The sequence below is a fragment of the Neltuma alba genome, unplaced genomic scaffold (assembly GCF_004799145.2).
Source record: "Neltuma alba isolate B1F8T4 unplaced genomic scaffold, ASM479914v2 tig00010560_pilon, whole genome shotgun sequence".
Taxonomy (NCBI): domain Eukaryota; kingdom Viridiplantae; phylum Streptophyta; class Magnoliopsida; order Fabales; family Fabaceae; genus Neltuma; species Neltuma alba.
In genome coordinates, this window is record NW_021635427.1 from 1733339 (window position 1) to 1749594 (window position 16256).

General features: G+C 32.9%; 1 pseudogene; it reads right to left on the reverse strand.

The window, feature by feature from the left end:
• Positions 1 to 10347: 10347 nt before the first annotated feature.
• LOC114757091 (protein NRT1/ PTR FAMILY 2.13-like) lies at positions 10348 to 14667 on the reverse strand (annotated as a pseudogene).
• Between the last annotated feature and the right edge of the window lie 1589 nt (positions 14668 to 16256).

Below are 16256 nucleotides of genomic sequence, written 5' to 3' on the forward strand. Positions count from 1 at the left end.
GTGCTAATTCCTCCCTTATCCCCATCTCAACCATGTCTAACCTGGCATTTATGCCATCTTTAGTCTTCTTGGGAATATGGAGTAATGTACCAAACAGAGTTTCACATACGTTTTTCTCAATATGTATAGCATCAAGAAAATGTCTCACATTCAGGATTATCTAATATGGCAGTATAAAGAAAATATACCTCTTCTTCCACCCACTTGTCCTAACATGCTTCGCGAAAGGTTTTCTAAATTCACAATCTATATCTTTCACCTTTTGAAATACATCCTCCCCAATCAACGGTTTAGGTGCCTTACCTTCTTCTGAATTCCCATTGAAATATTTTTTAAATCGCCGGTAAGGATGATCACGATGCAACCATCTATGATGTCCCATATATGAATTTTTCATTCCATGCTTCAACCTTATGGAATCTATGCTCTCTTCACAAATAGGACAACCAAGTTGCCCTTTAATGCTATACCCTAAGAGATTACCATATGCAGGAAAGTAGTTAATTGTGCCAAACAACATAGCTCTCAATTTGAATGTTTCTTCCTTATATGCATCATATACATCAACTCCATTCTCCTACAATACTTTCAAATCTTCAATTAATGGAGCTAGATATATATCTATGTCATTTCCCAGTTGCTTTGGCCCAGAGATTATCATAGACATCATTGAATACTTGCGTTTCATGCATAGTCATGGAGGAAGGTTATATATAAACAAAATCACTGGCCATATCCTATGGGTGCTGCTTTGTATCGCATATGGGTTCATCCTGTCGGTGGCTAATGCAAGGCGTAGATTTCTATCTTCTTCCCCGAATTTAGAATACTCAATATCGAACTTCTTCCATTATGAAGAATCAGCAAGATGGCGAAGCATGCCTTCTTTAACCCTTTCATCCGTATGCCACCTTAAATTTCTCGCATCTTCTGCACTACTATACAAACATCTGAATCTTGGCGTAATGGGAAAATATCATAATACCTTCTTCAGGCTTTTCCCATTCTCTTGGTAACGCAATGCATTACACTTAGGACACTCAGTTAGAGACTTATACTCCTTCCTAAACAAAATGCAATCGTTGGGGCAAGGATGTATCTTCTCATAGTTGAGGCTGATAGAGCGCAACACTTGCTTTGCATCATACGTTTTGCTTGGAAGCTCGTTTTCTTTTGGTAGCATTTGTTTAACAAGCAACAGCAGTTCTGTGAAGCTTGTGTCGCTCCACCTATTACTTGCTTTCAAATTATACAGTTTCAACACTGCAGAAAATTTTGTGAAATCAGTACAATCTTCATATAGAGGTGTCTCAGCATCACACTTCAATCTGTCAAACATTTCAGGACAATCATCAAGTTCCTGTTCAATCGCATTTGTCATTTGCTCAAGACGGTCAGCTTCACATGTACTCATGTCAAGATTAGATGATCTATAACTTTCACTCTACCCTTGACTACTATTACTCACATCTCTCGTCTCTCCGTGCTTTGTCCAACACTTATCAATTCTATTGATAATTAAGTGACTCTCACAATCGGATGGCGAAACCCACTTCAGAAGGCAACACTTAAGACAGGGGCAAATAATCCTGTTACGATCATCGGCGTGCTCAATCACAAACGTAATAAAATCTTCTACCCCATCCCAATATTCCTTTGATAGATGATTGGCGGACATCCATTCCTTGCCCATGGTCCCCAACTAAGATGAATCATTTAGAGGAAAATGTGATTAGCGACTCAAAGATATTGTGAGAATTAAACAAAAATAGGAAGTCAATGCATGAGGCACTATTGATCACATTTATCCCTCTTTAATTCTACTTGTTAATTCTAATTGTTAGCAACTAGTAATTCAACAAAAATTCACTTTCACTTCAGTTTGAAAAATATTCTACTACTAATGATGTGCTATTCCATTTGAAAAAAATTTGGCAGCATAATGGCTTGTAACTTAGCATTCCCCAAACTTTATGCCTTCTATTTAACTTCAAATGAAGTATTAATTAAGCAGAAAACCAGCAGTCAGGCAATTTCAATATATAACAACATACAAATTAATTAACATTCAAAAACATAAAACATATAGCCTCAATCAATTTTAATTACAGAAACAAAAATTACAGAAATTGAAAAGACCCTAAACCCAAAAACTGATCAAAATGCAAAAAAACCCATTCGGTCAAACAGAAAAACCCATTTTTTGTGTGTAAGAGTGAATCAGATATCAATAAATAAGTCATTTTCCCACTCTATTGATCTTTTTTCTTGCGCATTGTGAACGGTCCTAACATCATCCTATCATCCTCTATTAACTACAATCATTTCGAAGGAAGCACTAAAGGAAATAAGGGGAGCGAGTGATGAAGGAGGACTAACCTGAAGTTGTCAAATCTGGAGAAAAATACGCGACAATGACAATGCAGGAGGACACAGTGATGAAGAGGACATAGAGATGATGATGGACAATCAATAAAAACAAAAGGGAAGGGCCAAAAATGAGGTGGGTATGGCAATTTAGAGGGCTCGAACTAGAAGGGGGTGCTAGAAATTTTGAAACCTAGCAGAGTGAAATGAATAGAGAAGGGGGTTTTAAAACATAATACTTGACGGGTTTTCTTAATAACTGTCAAGTATTTTAGAATAATATTTGACGGTTATAGTGAAAAACCATCAAGTATTACAAGACTTGATGGTTTAAGGAGAAACCATCAAGTTTACCTCAAAAATACTTCATGGTTATAATATAACCGTTAAGTATTGTGGCAAAAAATTTGACAGTTTTTAGAAAACCGTCAAGTATTTTCGAATGAAACTTAACGGTTCCTATTAAAACCGTCAAGTTTTCTCTTGAGACACTATATTTGATGGTTTGTTGTTATAACTGTCAAGTACTTAGCATTAAGTATTCCTCATTCTGTAGTAGTGGTTGTGAAAGATGGATATCTTACATATAAACGAAGTAGAGATTGTGAGAGAACCATTAAAGTGAAAGATGTAACTTTGTACAATTGGTATGTTGTCATATGCAATCCAACCTTACTATAAATCTTACATGCACATATAAATGTTGAGAAATGCAGCCAATCAAATGTAATTGAGTATTTATTCAATTACATGAGCAAAGGTAATGATAGAATTGTGGCTGCAATACCAACAAATTTAGCCTTCATGTAAATATATGAGGATTTAATTTGGAGGTTCTGAGCTCGACACCAAGAATTGTGGCTGCAATATTTGATAATGGCTTTAATGAAAACACCTGTTAATAGAATAATGTATGTATCACTGTATTTAAGATATTCTAATTTATTTGATGAGATCAGAACAGTATATGATAATTTATTTAAGATTTAATCAGAACAGTTAATGGGGTCATATATAACTTTTAGAGATGTATGTTTTGCACATGGCCTATTGGGTGATGATAATATATACATATCAATTATCAAAGCAACATCTATCTGGATGATCGAAAGCTCATTGAGAAAACTACTTGACTATATTATTATGTTGTACTCCCTCTATTCCTTATTATAAGAGACATTTGATGCTTATGGCATGTTCTCATATATAAGAGACACTTAAAAGTTGTCTCTATTTTTTGGTATTGATTTTCTATTTTACCCCTATTTATTTTGTCTCCAACTCATATTCTCTCTCCCTCCACTACAAAAAAATAGACTTTAGGCGACGACTTTCGGCGGAGACAAAAAAAGTCACCGCTGAAAGTCCACTTTCGGCGGCGACACCAAAAAGTCGCCGCTGAAACTACGACTTTCAGCAGCGACGAAAATGTCGCCGCTGAAAGTGGACCTTCAGCGGCAACTTTTTTTTGTCGCCGCCGAAAGTGAACTTTCAACGGCGACTTTTTTTGTCGCCGCTGAAAGTTCGCCATTGAAACCAAGACTTTCAGCGGCGACAAAAGTGTCGCCACTGAAAGTGGACCTTCAGCGGAGACTTTTTTTGTCGCCGCCGAAAGTGGACTTTCCGCGGCGACTTTTTTAGTCGCCGCTGAAAGTTCGCCATTGAAACCAAGACTTTCAGCGGCGACAAAAGTGTCGCCGCCGAAAGTGGACCTTCAGCGGCGACTTTTTTTGTCGCCGCTGAAAGTATAATATAATAATATATATTTTATTTTACAATATTAATAAACAAATTCAATCTGGCTCAGCGGCAAGAAGGTTGGACACGAAAGGAGGCGGTCACGAGTTGGAACCTGGAAGAAGACACGTTTAAGGTGAAAATATTTAGACGATGACGTGGCGAGGAGGAGTGATGTGGCAATGACGTGGAGGTGGCTAATGATGATGTGGCGGTCGGCGGTGATGACGTGGAGGCGACGTGGAGGTGATGGTGTGGCGGCCGGAGACGATGACGTGGCACCGACGGTGATGACGTGGCATTGGTAAAGCCAATTCTTCTTAGGATTACTTTCAGCGGCGACAAAAAAGTCGCCGCAGAAAACAATGTCACCGCTGAAAAGTCTTTCAGCGGCGACAAGAGTGTCGCCGCCGAAAGTGTTTTCTGCGGCGACTTTTTTGTACCGCTGAAAGTGTTTTCGGCGGCGACATTTGTCGCCGCCGAAACTTTTAAAAGTCGCCGCTGAAAGTATTTTTTAGCGGCGACCTTTTTAGTCGCCACTGAAAGTTTTTAGCCACGGCTGCTACGGCAACGATTTTTCAGCGGCGACTTGTCGCCGCAAAAAACTTTCGGCGGCGACTTTTGTACTTTCAGCGCAACAAAAGTCGCCGCTGAAAGTCAATTTTTTTGTAGTGCTCCCACTTCTCTTTCTTTTAATAATTTAATTATTCTCTCTCATACTCTCTCTCCTTATTAATGGGGGTATTGTTGGAAAAAACATTATACTTTTTACATATTAATTATTCTCAACTAATTTTAATTGTTTTTTTATCAACGTAATTTGGTTATTTGTATCTTATAATAAGGAATGAAGGGAGTAGTGTTTAACACCCTGATCAGGTATGGAGAGAGACCTCCCAACCGCTTTCGGAAGACTTGTACATTCATCGCAATTTCATATCATCATGTAAGTTTACATGAAATACTTTCTGTTACACACTTCTCAAAACATACATGCATATATAATTGATTGATGCTCTTCATATTGCAGGTATGAATGCAAGTCCTTCCTATAAGGAACAAGCCACACTAAAAGACATTGATTCTTTGCTCCAGCAAAATGGAAAGAATCTCCATGACTTCCCTTCTATGCTTTCACTGGGGAAGCTAAACTAGTTAATATAACAAATCAACTTATCATACAAGAATAGTTGAGTTATGATAGACACGATACATCCAATCATTCATTTTAAATTAAACTATTCGTTTAAGCATAAAACATATTAAAAAAGTTATTAATTATCTTATTCTATTTCTTCACGATAAATAACATATTGAATAATTTGATATGTTAAATATTATATTTAGAAAAATGCAAAAAAAGTCATTATTCGTGATAAAAAAAAGTTGCCGCAAAAAGCGACACTTTCAGTAGTGAATATAATTGTGGTCATCAAAAGTTTGATTTCTAATGGAAATACAAAAAAGTTATCATTGAAAGCGTCACCTTTAAGGGTTATTTTTAATGTCATCGTAAAAAGTTAAGCTTGAGCGGCAATTCTTTAGAGTCATTGCTTATTGTTGTTCAAAGTCATTTTTTGTAGTGATTTCTCAAATGATACTTCTTCTGTACTTCTACAATTCATTTTTCACATCACCCTTTTCACCAAAAAAGAAAACACAAGAAGAAAAATGGCTAGATGTCGTGATCCCATCTCCATCAGAACTAACATGCCTTTGGCATGGAATAGGACACAAGACAAAAATTTTGTCCTGTCATTGTTCGCCGGGATAGAATTGTTCCAGTCCCATCTTATCTCATAAACAGCTCTATATGTAACCATCTATAGGTCATCTTTCTTCGTGAAAAAGGACTAGGATAGGGTAAAAAATGTTTTGTTTTTGTTTTTGTTTTTTTTCCGGAGGAATGGTAAAATCACGAAGTGGTCATTTTCAGAAGACTAATTATAATTGGTTTGAGTCTGTGAATTTCATCAAAATACTATTATTTTAAAACAATATGTTGGTATTTGAACTAATTTTCACTCCATCCGTACTTGTCATCATGTTTATCGATTTAAGTAATGACAAAAGTAATTTGTTTTTTTTTCCTTTGATTTTTCTGTCTTTTTTTTTTATTTTTTTTGTTATATATACAATTATAAATTATAAATATATTGGAAGTCAAGTGGTTAACCAAGGTCGAGTCCGCCTGCTCAAAAAAGCATTTTTGGTGGTTCTTTGTCTGCGGATATAATGCTATTTTTTATGGCAAAAAACGATATTATATTTTTCATTTTTTAAAATATATTTTCAATTTTCAAATATTAGATGTCCTTTTTAGCCATTTCAACCAATTATTAGCATTCTTATCCTTTTAATCATCACCATGGGCACAAATACACAAGGCCATTGTTCCTTACCTAATTATTTGCATATGCCTGCCCCATTCTCATTACTTAAATTGATTCTTTTCCTTGCATTCTCTCAATTCATGAATGCTCTCTTTATTTATAATTTTTCTCAATAATATGGGACTTGATGTAAATAACGAGTCATGATTGCACATTGACCCTTTTCTTTTGAATAAAATTCTCTAATAACATGGGAAAATAAAAAGGCAATATGACCCTCTATGCTTACTTTATGCCAAGAGTGTTTAACTAACCAGGTTGGTATCGAATACCAAGTTGATTCAAACATCAATTAGCCTAGTCTCGCCCAGTCACACACACACAGTCCTTCCGGCTCTTTTTATAAGCAACCTTAGATTCCATCACGTAGATCAAAAAGTTAGTTAAAGAAATAAATGAACAAAAATTAGAATTCCTTCCTCCAAAATATCCTTATTTATGGAAGAGAGAGAGTATAAGAAAGATAATAAGAAAATTATTATAATGAAGAGAATTATGAAAAAGGGATAATAGTTTAGGAAATGAGATAATAAATATATTGGATATTAAAGTATGTAATTAATGGGGGTAGAATAGAAAAGTTGCTACAAAAATTTAAAACAACTTGTAAATGTTGGTTATATGTAGGAACAAGAGGAAAATGGTAGTTGTTGCTTATAAAAAAGGACAGAGAGAGTATTAGATTTTATATCTTTAATAAACTTTTATGAATAATTGATTTTATGAGATTATTTTTCTTAAAATATGGTATGTGATGAATTTTATTCATTAATAATGTGAAAATTTTTAAGAACTCAATGTTTTACTTTTATTTAAAATTGATTTATTTACTTGTTATGCAAAAAGTAATGCATAATTGTTGAGTTTTATATAGACATATGATGGCGATAATTATATTTTTTAAAATAAAATTGATTCTTTGTTTCTTCTTCTTCTTGTTTTTTTTTTTTTTTTGCTTTTTTGTGACTAGACGAAAACCAAACTTGTATAACTGAGTAGATAATCTGATGTTATGCTGGTAAAAAACAAAAATCTGATGTTATTAATTATCAACCTATTGCTTAATTTTTGTGCCCCCAAATATCGGTTTAGGTACTCTCAATTCAAGTAAAATTTCAATTAGTTTAGATTTAAAAATTTCAACTAATGATTTTAAATAAAAAGAAATTATGCTTTTGAAAAACTAACAGTTAAAATATTATCATTATTTTAGATTATATACATATCAAAATATTTTTTAGAAATAAAAGTAAAACAATCTAGATGGTCCAAATTTCAATGCTCATATGAGCACCAAAACCATCTAGTTCCCACAAAGTATTTTATATTATTGCACAAAATAGTACTTTTTCAAATATGGGCCAGAAAAAGAATGCACAGTTCAATATAAGTTTATAATAATGTAACAATCTCAAAATATAAATCTTAATTCTTGAAACTGATTATAAGAGTGTTATGGGCTAATTATGGTACTTCATTAAGTAATTAGTTAATATTGCTTATTTTTAGTAAAATATAAAAATTACCTTTAATAAAAGTCATTATTAATTAGGGGAATATAGTTTATTAGTTAGGAATTCTTATAGTTAATTAGGGGTGATTGGTTATAGTCGAACAATCCGCTTTAAAAGCCTCCATGTAATTCTTAAAATGAAGGGTTTTGCTGCGGCAAGAACCTAGCTTCTTTGCCTCGGCAAATATTCAATTGGATTTTTGAATAAAAATATCGTCGGATGAAACCGAAACAGAAAGGGCTAGTTCGTAATTTTGAAGGGGCACTAAGAAATTAATATTAAATACGAATACAACAAATTAATTGATTAATGGTTTTGTGTCTGTGTGATGCGTGACCGAGACACCAAATCCATAATAAAGCTAATTGACCCAATTAAGTCGCTATCGTGGAGAGAAAATGGCTACATATGCTATAATTATGAACCTGAAGAAATTTGAATCATTTGTCACTACTCATAATTCTGTAAAGTACTGTATACCTTTAATGATAAAATCTAGTTTCGCCTTTGAATTTTTTCTCTCGAACAATGGTATGGGAATTGTAGCATGATCATGTATGTTTATTGGCAAAATTCTACATTTGATTCTTTAATTTTATACTGATTTTTTATTTCAAAATTTTATACAGTGATTTTTCAGTTCTTTAATCTTGACAATATCAGTTTCATCAACAAAAAAAATGATCATATTAAAAGTTTCAATGTTAACAAACTATTCAAAAATTCCAATATGTTAAGTTTAATTTCTTAAGATAATAATAATTGACACGAAAAATATTATTTAAAATTATCGATCTTAGAATTAGAGCACTAAAAAAATAATTTATAAAATTAAAGAACAAAACAGAAAATTATATAAAGTTAAAGAATAAAAAATATATTTTTTCTTATTATATTTGTATTTGATAAAAACCTAAAATTTTTTTTTGATTTGTTTTTAGCTAGAAATTGCATCTGAACCATCATTTCAGTTCACTTGAATGAAGCAAAAAATCTTTTGTTTTTTGTTTTAATAATCTTTTGCGCGACCTAGGATTCAGGTATTTTTCTAAATCTTATTACTAAATATTCAAGCAATTGACTAATCCGAATTGAGGTGTTGCAATTAAGATGCCTCTCCCTAAATCTTTTTCAAAGAGGCGGTGTTCGAGTTCATTTCGTCCACTTTGTAATCTAGCTAATTAATTCGTAGCTAATTAACTACCTTAGGTATTAAATAATGTATTTTAATTCATACAATATAGACGGATTGTCAGAAATCAACTCCTTTTACTTATTACAACTTCTTGTCCTTAATATAAAAGTTAGTTCACTAATTTGAGTAATTTAAGAAAATTAGTTAAGTTAGTTATTTGTAATAAATAGGTATTGTCCTTTCTAAAATATTTTTACTAATAAAGTGTATTAACTAGAAACACCATTACTACAAGGATTGCTTTGAAAAAAAAAAGACAATATAGATTGAGGTTTTATATTTATGACTAAATTGAATGTTAAACTAGCTTTTATAAGTATAAGTCTAGCTAATTCCATATTATTTTGGGGTCAATATTTTAAACAATTAGATATATACTCGCGAATAGTCAAATACATGTTTGAGGGGATATACACATAGTCACATACTAAGCTTAATATCACAATACATAACTTATTCTAACTTTTTTTTTGTTTATAGATATTCCAAAATAATTTAAATGTGCTTACTAAAAGTCCATTGCTTGTTATTAGTATCTCTATATTACTTGCAAAATATTTGTTAAAAACTCAATTTTTATATTATATTCTCATCTGATATGTTAATTTATTGAACACGTCTGTAATCATGCATGTATATCCCCGTATCTATATCGTAAAATTTAAAAAATTTGTTATATCCTGCGTACCATACTCACATAAGTACACATATTTGTATCTGAGCAACAATTGAGTCCTAAAATCCAGGGGCAATCATTATGAGGTTTCAAAGGAAAAAGTAATTACCAAAAGGTCTCAAAGATAATTAGGCATCATAAATATCTTGTTATTTTACCTATTACAGAATTTTTTGGCAAGTACATTCTTTCTTTGGACCCATATTACACAATAATTTTGCCCAACAAATATGCAAAAGTGTTCTTTAATCCTTTAACTTCATATTAAGTTTGATTTTCATCCCTTAATTTTATTAATTAATTAGGGAGTCAATATGAAACCTTGTGTGAAGGCAAATACTACATCTAATATATGTGCGGGTATCACTTGATATTAATCGTGTGTGTATAGATATATTATTGATTGTGATACTAATGATGGTATGTTGAATGAGGGAAATTATTAATTTTATTGCATAAGAGACGTCATACAGAAGCTTTGCTTTCAGCTAACTCAACATCACCATCAGCATCATCATCATCATCATCATCATCATCATCATCTTGAACCTTAAAACTTATGTACTGATACCTCTGAGCAACGAAGAAGAAGAAACCCAAATTCAAAACTCCAAACCCAGCAATGAGATAGTAGAAGTATTCCAATCTCCCAACATTCAAATCGTTCATTAGCCAATTCGTGTGATGATTAACCATCGTCATAATGAAGATGCTCACATAACCTGCCACACCCCAAGAACAATACAACAACGAATTCGAAATACTCCACATGTGTTCTGGGCATTGTCTGTTGAAAAACTCAACATTTCCAATAATATAAAACGCCTCACACATACCCATGAGGATCAACGGCACGATTAGCCATATCGCTGACATCGGGGCGACGCCGAGCAGGTTAGGGTTTAAGTTAGCTGAACCCCTTCTGGCTTTTTCCATGAACCCAGCAACAACCATGGACACAACACAGAACACTTAGCCAATTCCCATTCGTTGAAGCAACGTGATACCTCCTTCATGGTGTGTGGTTTTTCTAAGTGATGGTACGAGGATACGGTCATAGAGTGGGACCCAGAGGACTATGGTGAGGAAGGAGAAGACTGAGAATGAAGCTGCGGGGATTTGGAAGTTATGTCCGAGGTGTCTGTCCATTTTAAGAGCTTGTGAGATTGTGAATATTCCGAGATGTATTATGGAGGACAGGGTGAGGAAACTAGTTGTCCAGATTGGCAAGATTCTTACGAGGCATTTCACTTCTTCCACTTGCTGGATGCTGGCTAGTATCCATGGATTTACTTTGCTTCCATCTGGGTTTAGCTCTCCTTCCCTTATTACAGCAGCTTTGTTCAATATGCTTAAAAAAAAAGAGTTACGGTCCATTTTGTGAGCTCAAATTTGGGTTTCTTACAGTAATTTGGCTTATCATACTAATTCTCATAGAAGAATTATATTATTAATTATTTTTTTTAGTTCTAAATATAAGAGCTGATTAAAGTTCTGAATATAAGATTTTAATTTATTTTCTCTGTCAATTTCATAATTTTTCTCCAAACTATCACTAATGATATACATACTAAGGGTTTCTATCACAGAAGAGTTTTAATACAAATGATTAATGAGGATATTTTAGAAAAATAAATCCATATTTGTATACAAAACTAACTTACTCATTTTTTTTTTAGTTTATGCAAATTAGTTATCTAGCTCCTAGGTTAAGAATTAGATGGAAGTAGTTTGCTGGTTTGCAATTCATCGGCTTTCCAAAAAAACTTAAATAAATAGAAGAAAGGGATCAAAAAAATTGTAGCCTGTTGCACTTTTAGTTTACTTTATATTTGATTATTCCCAAAAAGAATTGTATCATGAAAAAATTCAAACACACACACACACGTGTGGCGACATGGGGATGAAAAAGGCGGGATCCAATGTCCCCCCCCCCCCCCGGGGAAAAGTACTGAGATTACTTCGTCATCTTATCTGATATGTTGAGATTATGCAAATCTAGTAAAGCATGTGGTAACCAATAACAGTTCTTTGGTAGAAAACCAACCCTCAATTCTTTAATACACAGCTGCAAACTTTCGTCTTTTAACTTTACATAATTTGACATTTTATATTGGTTTTTTATTTTATAAAATATTTTTTAATTCTTTAACCCTAACACTACTATTAGTTTCATTGAAAAAATTGCCAACATTAAGTTTATAAAAAATAACAATTGCTAATACAAAAAAAAATCATTTGAAATTAATAGCGTTAGAGAAGTATATAGATGAGGAGAACTGGAAAAAAATACTTTATAGATTAAAGTTAGAGGATTAAAAATACTACTTTTGTTTCCTAATATAAAAGCTAATTAGGATTGAATTTTATTCTAAATATAAGATATCAATCCATATTTTCCTATTATTTATCCAAATTAACCCTACTGATTGCATATATTAAGTAAGTTTGTAACTTTACATCAAAGGGTAGTCTCAATCCAAATGATCTAAGAAGGTATTTAGGAAAAAATAACACATATTTTGACAAATAACTAATTGAACTATTTTAATTTTCTCAATCTAACAAAATTAGTGAAGCAGATCTTATATTAAGAATCATAGCTATTATACCTTTACCCAATAGAAATGGTATACCTGAATTGGTTGGTCAGAGCTAGCTTTGTCATGACACTAGTGGTTTCTTTCAAAGGAGGATCATAGAAGGCTACTCCATGTTCATCATCACAAGGAAGCTCAACTTTTCTCTTTCTATAAGCAGCAACAAGAACTTGAACAACTCCAGACAATATACTCCCTTCTGGCTCCACGTGCACATAAATCCTCGTACCAATGAAGAAAAGCACCAAAGCCAACAACATACACAAGGTAGGTATCCCAAAACCCAGAGTCCAACTCACCGAGTCTTGAATATAGATCACGACAGTTTGAGTTACCAGATATATCAGATTCGTTATGGTGTAGCTCCAATTGAAGAAACTGTTGATCCCTCTCCTTCCTTCTTTTGTCGATCCGTCGAATTGGTCGACGCCGAATGGGAGACTACAAGGCTTTATTCCAGAAGAGCCAATGGACATTAGGAGAAATCCCAGAAGAAGAACAAGAAGATGAGTCTTTCTGGGTTTCTCACATAGGTTCTGTGCTAGTTGTTGTGGTGTACATGGTGGGGGGCGCAATTCTGGTAACCATGCTGTTAGTGTCACAACCATCATTCCCTGCGTCGTTGAATGGAAATTGATTAAACTAAGATAAAATTTTTTGATGCGGCCTTTAAATTTTATTCAATATCTTTTTAATCCTATAAGAAAGTGTTAATTTCAAATGACTTTTTTTTTTTTTTTATGTCAGTCTGTGGGACGGATCTTATCACATATATGACTTGTGAATATTACAACTTTTTTATAAATATTTTATTTTATATTGATACTGGTTGATGGGACTTGAAGGACACTTTAGTTCCCATATTGAAGAATATTCTCTCTCTCTCTCTCTCTATATATATATATATATGAAATATCAATTGGAGAAATCATTTTACTAATTGTAGTGCCCAAAATATGATAAAGTGCGCTGCTTAGATATGTTTCAATATTAATTTACTGATCATTCCTTACTTGACTCATATATGCCTTTCTAGTGCGTCGCTCTGCACCAAAGCGTGACCTTGAACAGTGAGGAGTCTCACTTTTCAAACAGTTAAAAGACGAAGTAATAACAACAGTGATTGAATTCTAACTTTGAGAAAAAATAGCTTAAATAACTAATTTATAAATATTAAGAAAATTAGTTAAGTTGATTGTTTGTAATGAATGAATGTTGTCTATTCTAAAATGCTTTTATTAATCATGTCCATTTAAATTATCCCCTTGTAGAAACTCATTAACATATGCAATCACCATAGCGATTATTTGAAAGCAAAATAGATAAATACTTGAAATAAAGTGAATTGAGATATTATATTTAGGACTAAATTAAATCTTCAATTAACTCTTATATTACCTTTGGTCCTTAGTATAAAACCTAGTTCACTAACCTGGAAAAAATAATAAAGTTAAGTTAATTATTTATAGTAAATAGATGTTGTCTTTGCTAAAATATACTTATTAATCATGTGTGTTTGAATTACACATTGATAGTAACTTCTTAACATATGCAACTACTATATGGATTATTAAGGACAAAATAGATAAATATTAAAGACAAAGTGAATTGGGATATTATATGTATGATCAAATTAAATGTCAAACTAACTCTTATATTAAGGATTGAAGGTAGTATTAAGAATCTCAGGTATAGTATATACACGCATACATATATATATATATATATATATATATGCACACACAGAGAGAGAACGAGAGAGAAAGAGAGTTGTGTATTATACCAGAAGATTGGGGACAGATGCGAAAGCTATGGTGTTGAAGCGACCGACGTAAGCATCAGAAATGAATGCACCGATGAGAGGTCCGAAGTTGGAGAGATCAGACCAAATGCTCATAATATTTGCAGCATAAACTGTGTCTACATGAAGTTCTCTCGTTAGATACACCAGAAAGTTGGCAAACATCCCATTCGCTGCCAAGCCCGCAAACGCTTCATTTCCTGCACACACACACACACACACACACACATATAATGATTCGAAAGAGAGAGAAAAATGATTAAAGAGGCGGATAAGAGAGAGAGAGAGGGGGGGACCTAGAATATAAGGCATGGCCTTCCATCCACCTGGGTTCTTCTGGGTTTTGCCTCCATGGTTGTTGTTCCTATCTTCACAACCAGCCATCATTTCTCACACACAGTCAAGAAATTAGAAAACTTTTAATATCGAAAAGACTGTTTTAAAGGATGTAATCAAATCTAATGGAAGGCTTTGTGTTGAGTGAAGGAGCAAGGAGATCGACTTCACGCACTGATTTATAGTGCACAAAACGAAATTAATAAATTAGATTAATGGTGATGGCAGCTGTTAGGTTTTCTTTATTGTTATTTTATTTATTTTTGCCACTATAAATTGCTATCATATAGCTTATTGCAATGTGTTTCACGCATACGATATTTTGATTATGATTATATTTTTCCACTTCATGTATTTTGTCATGTATATCTTTAATACATTGGGAATAAGATTTATTCAACTTAACAAACCTGATAAGAAAACACTGTCTAACTACAAAAATGAGTTAAAGTACATTCAATATTCTATAAAATAAGTCTTATATTAAGCATCGGATGAAGTATTTTTTTTCAAAAGTACTTTTTAGGGCATAATAGCACCAAAAATTTGCTTTGGGATGCTGGCTAGGCATACAACTAAGACAATGCTTTTGGGTCTCAAGAGTTAATAATGAGGTTAGAATTGCAACACTTTAAAAGTATAACAGTAAAACTGCTCCTAAGAAATATTTTCAGAGTAATACCAAGGAGTATATTAAATTGATACAACTTTCAAATTTTTTCATTGTTAAATTTTTTTTTCTTTCTTTATATTTACAAATCATTCTCACCTCTCTCGTGCCTCTTTTTCTCTTTCAAACAAAAATTGAATAGGTGTAAAATTGTGAAATTCTAATTACTAACCCTATCTAAGTGATTTATATTTAGGCCCAATTTACTCCTACAAAGACTTGTATAATAAGGACTGGAGTGGTATTGTACTAAAAATTACTTTAGGATACTAATAAGTAATTGTAAAATCTTGCTTTTAACCTCCTTTTTCTCTCCATATTGCACAATTTGTCACAGTGAAGCTCCCTCAACCTGACGTTTCACTTAAGGCTTTCATTGTGATGACGGGCCAAAATTTATATATGTTACGGGGGGAATCAGCAGATCTCACAAAAAGTTTTATTTTGCTAAGCTAGGGTTTTCTCTTTTCTAGGGCATGATTTCAAAGCGAACCTCTAACAACTTTGGGGACTTCGAAGTTGATTATTAGTATTTTCAATCTTTTGAGAAATTCTTTTCTCTTCTTCTCCTTAAACCCCTTCTTGGATATGTTTGGTATCTCATTAAGATCTCATGCTAGTTCTTTAATCTGGCTCCTTTACCTTTTTTCATAGAGTAACTACTGATGCTCGTGGAAAATTTGAGTGACATTTTAAGAACTCTTGCAATAACTCTTGGAGCACAAGTAACGTAGATTTCTACTTATGTCTCCTACTGATTCCTCTATGAGAGAATTTTTAATTAAAAGGAACCTATTAGGAAATATTTTTAATAAGTCAGGAATAGTAGTAACTGATCAGGAAAAATTAGGAAATACTGGTTTGAAATGTGGAGTAGCCTAGTGAGATTACTTTGTGAGGAAGAATCAAGTTATGGAACCCCAGAACAAAATAGAAACCTTGCAAAGTGAATTGTTGCTAATTTGCA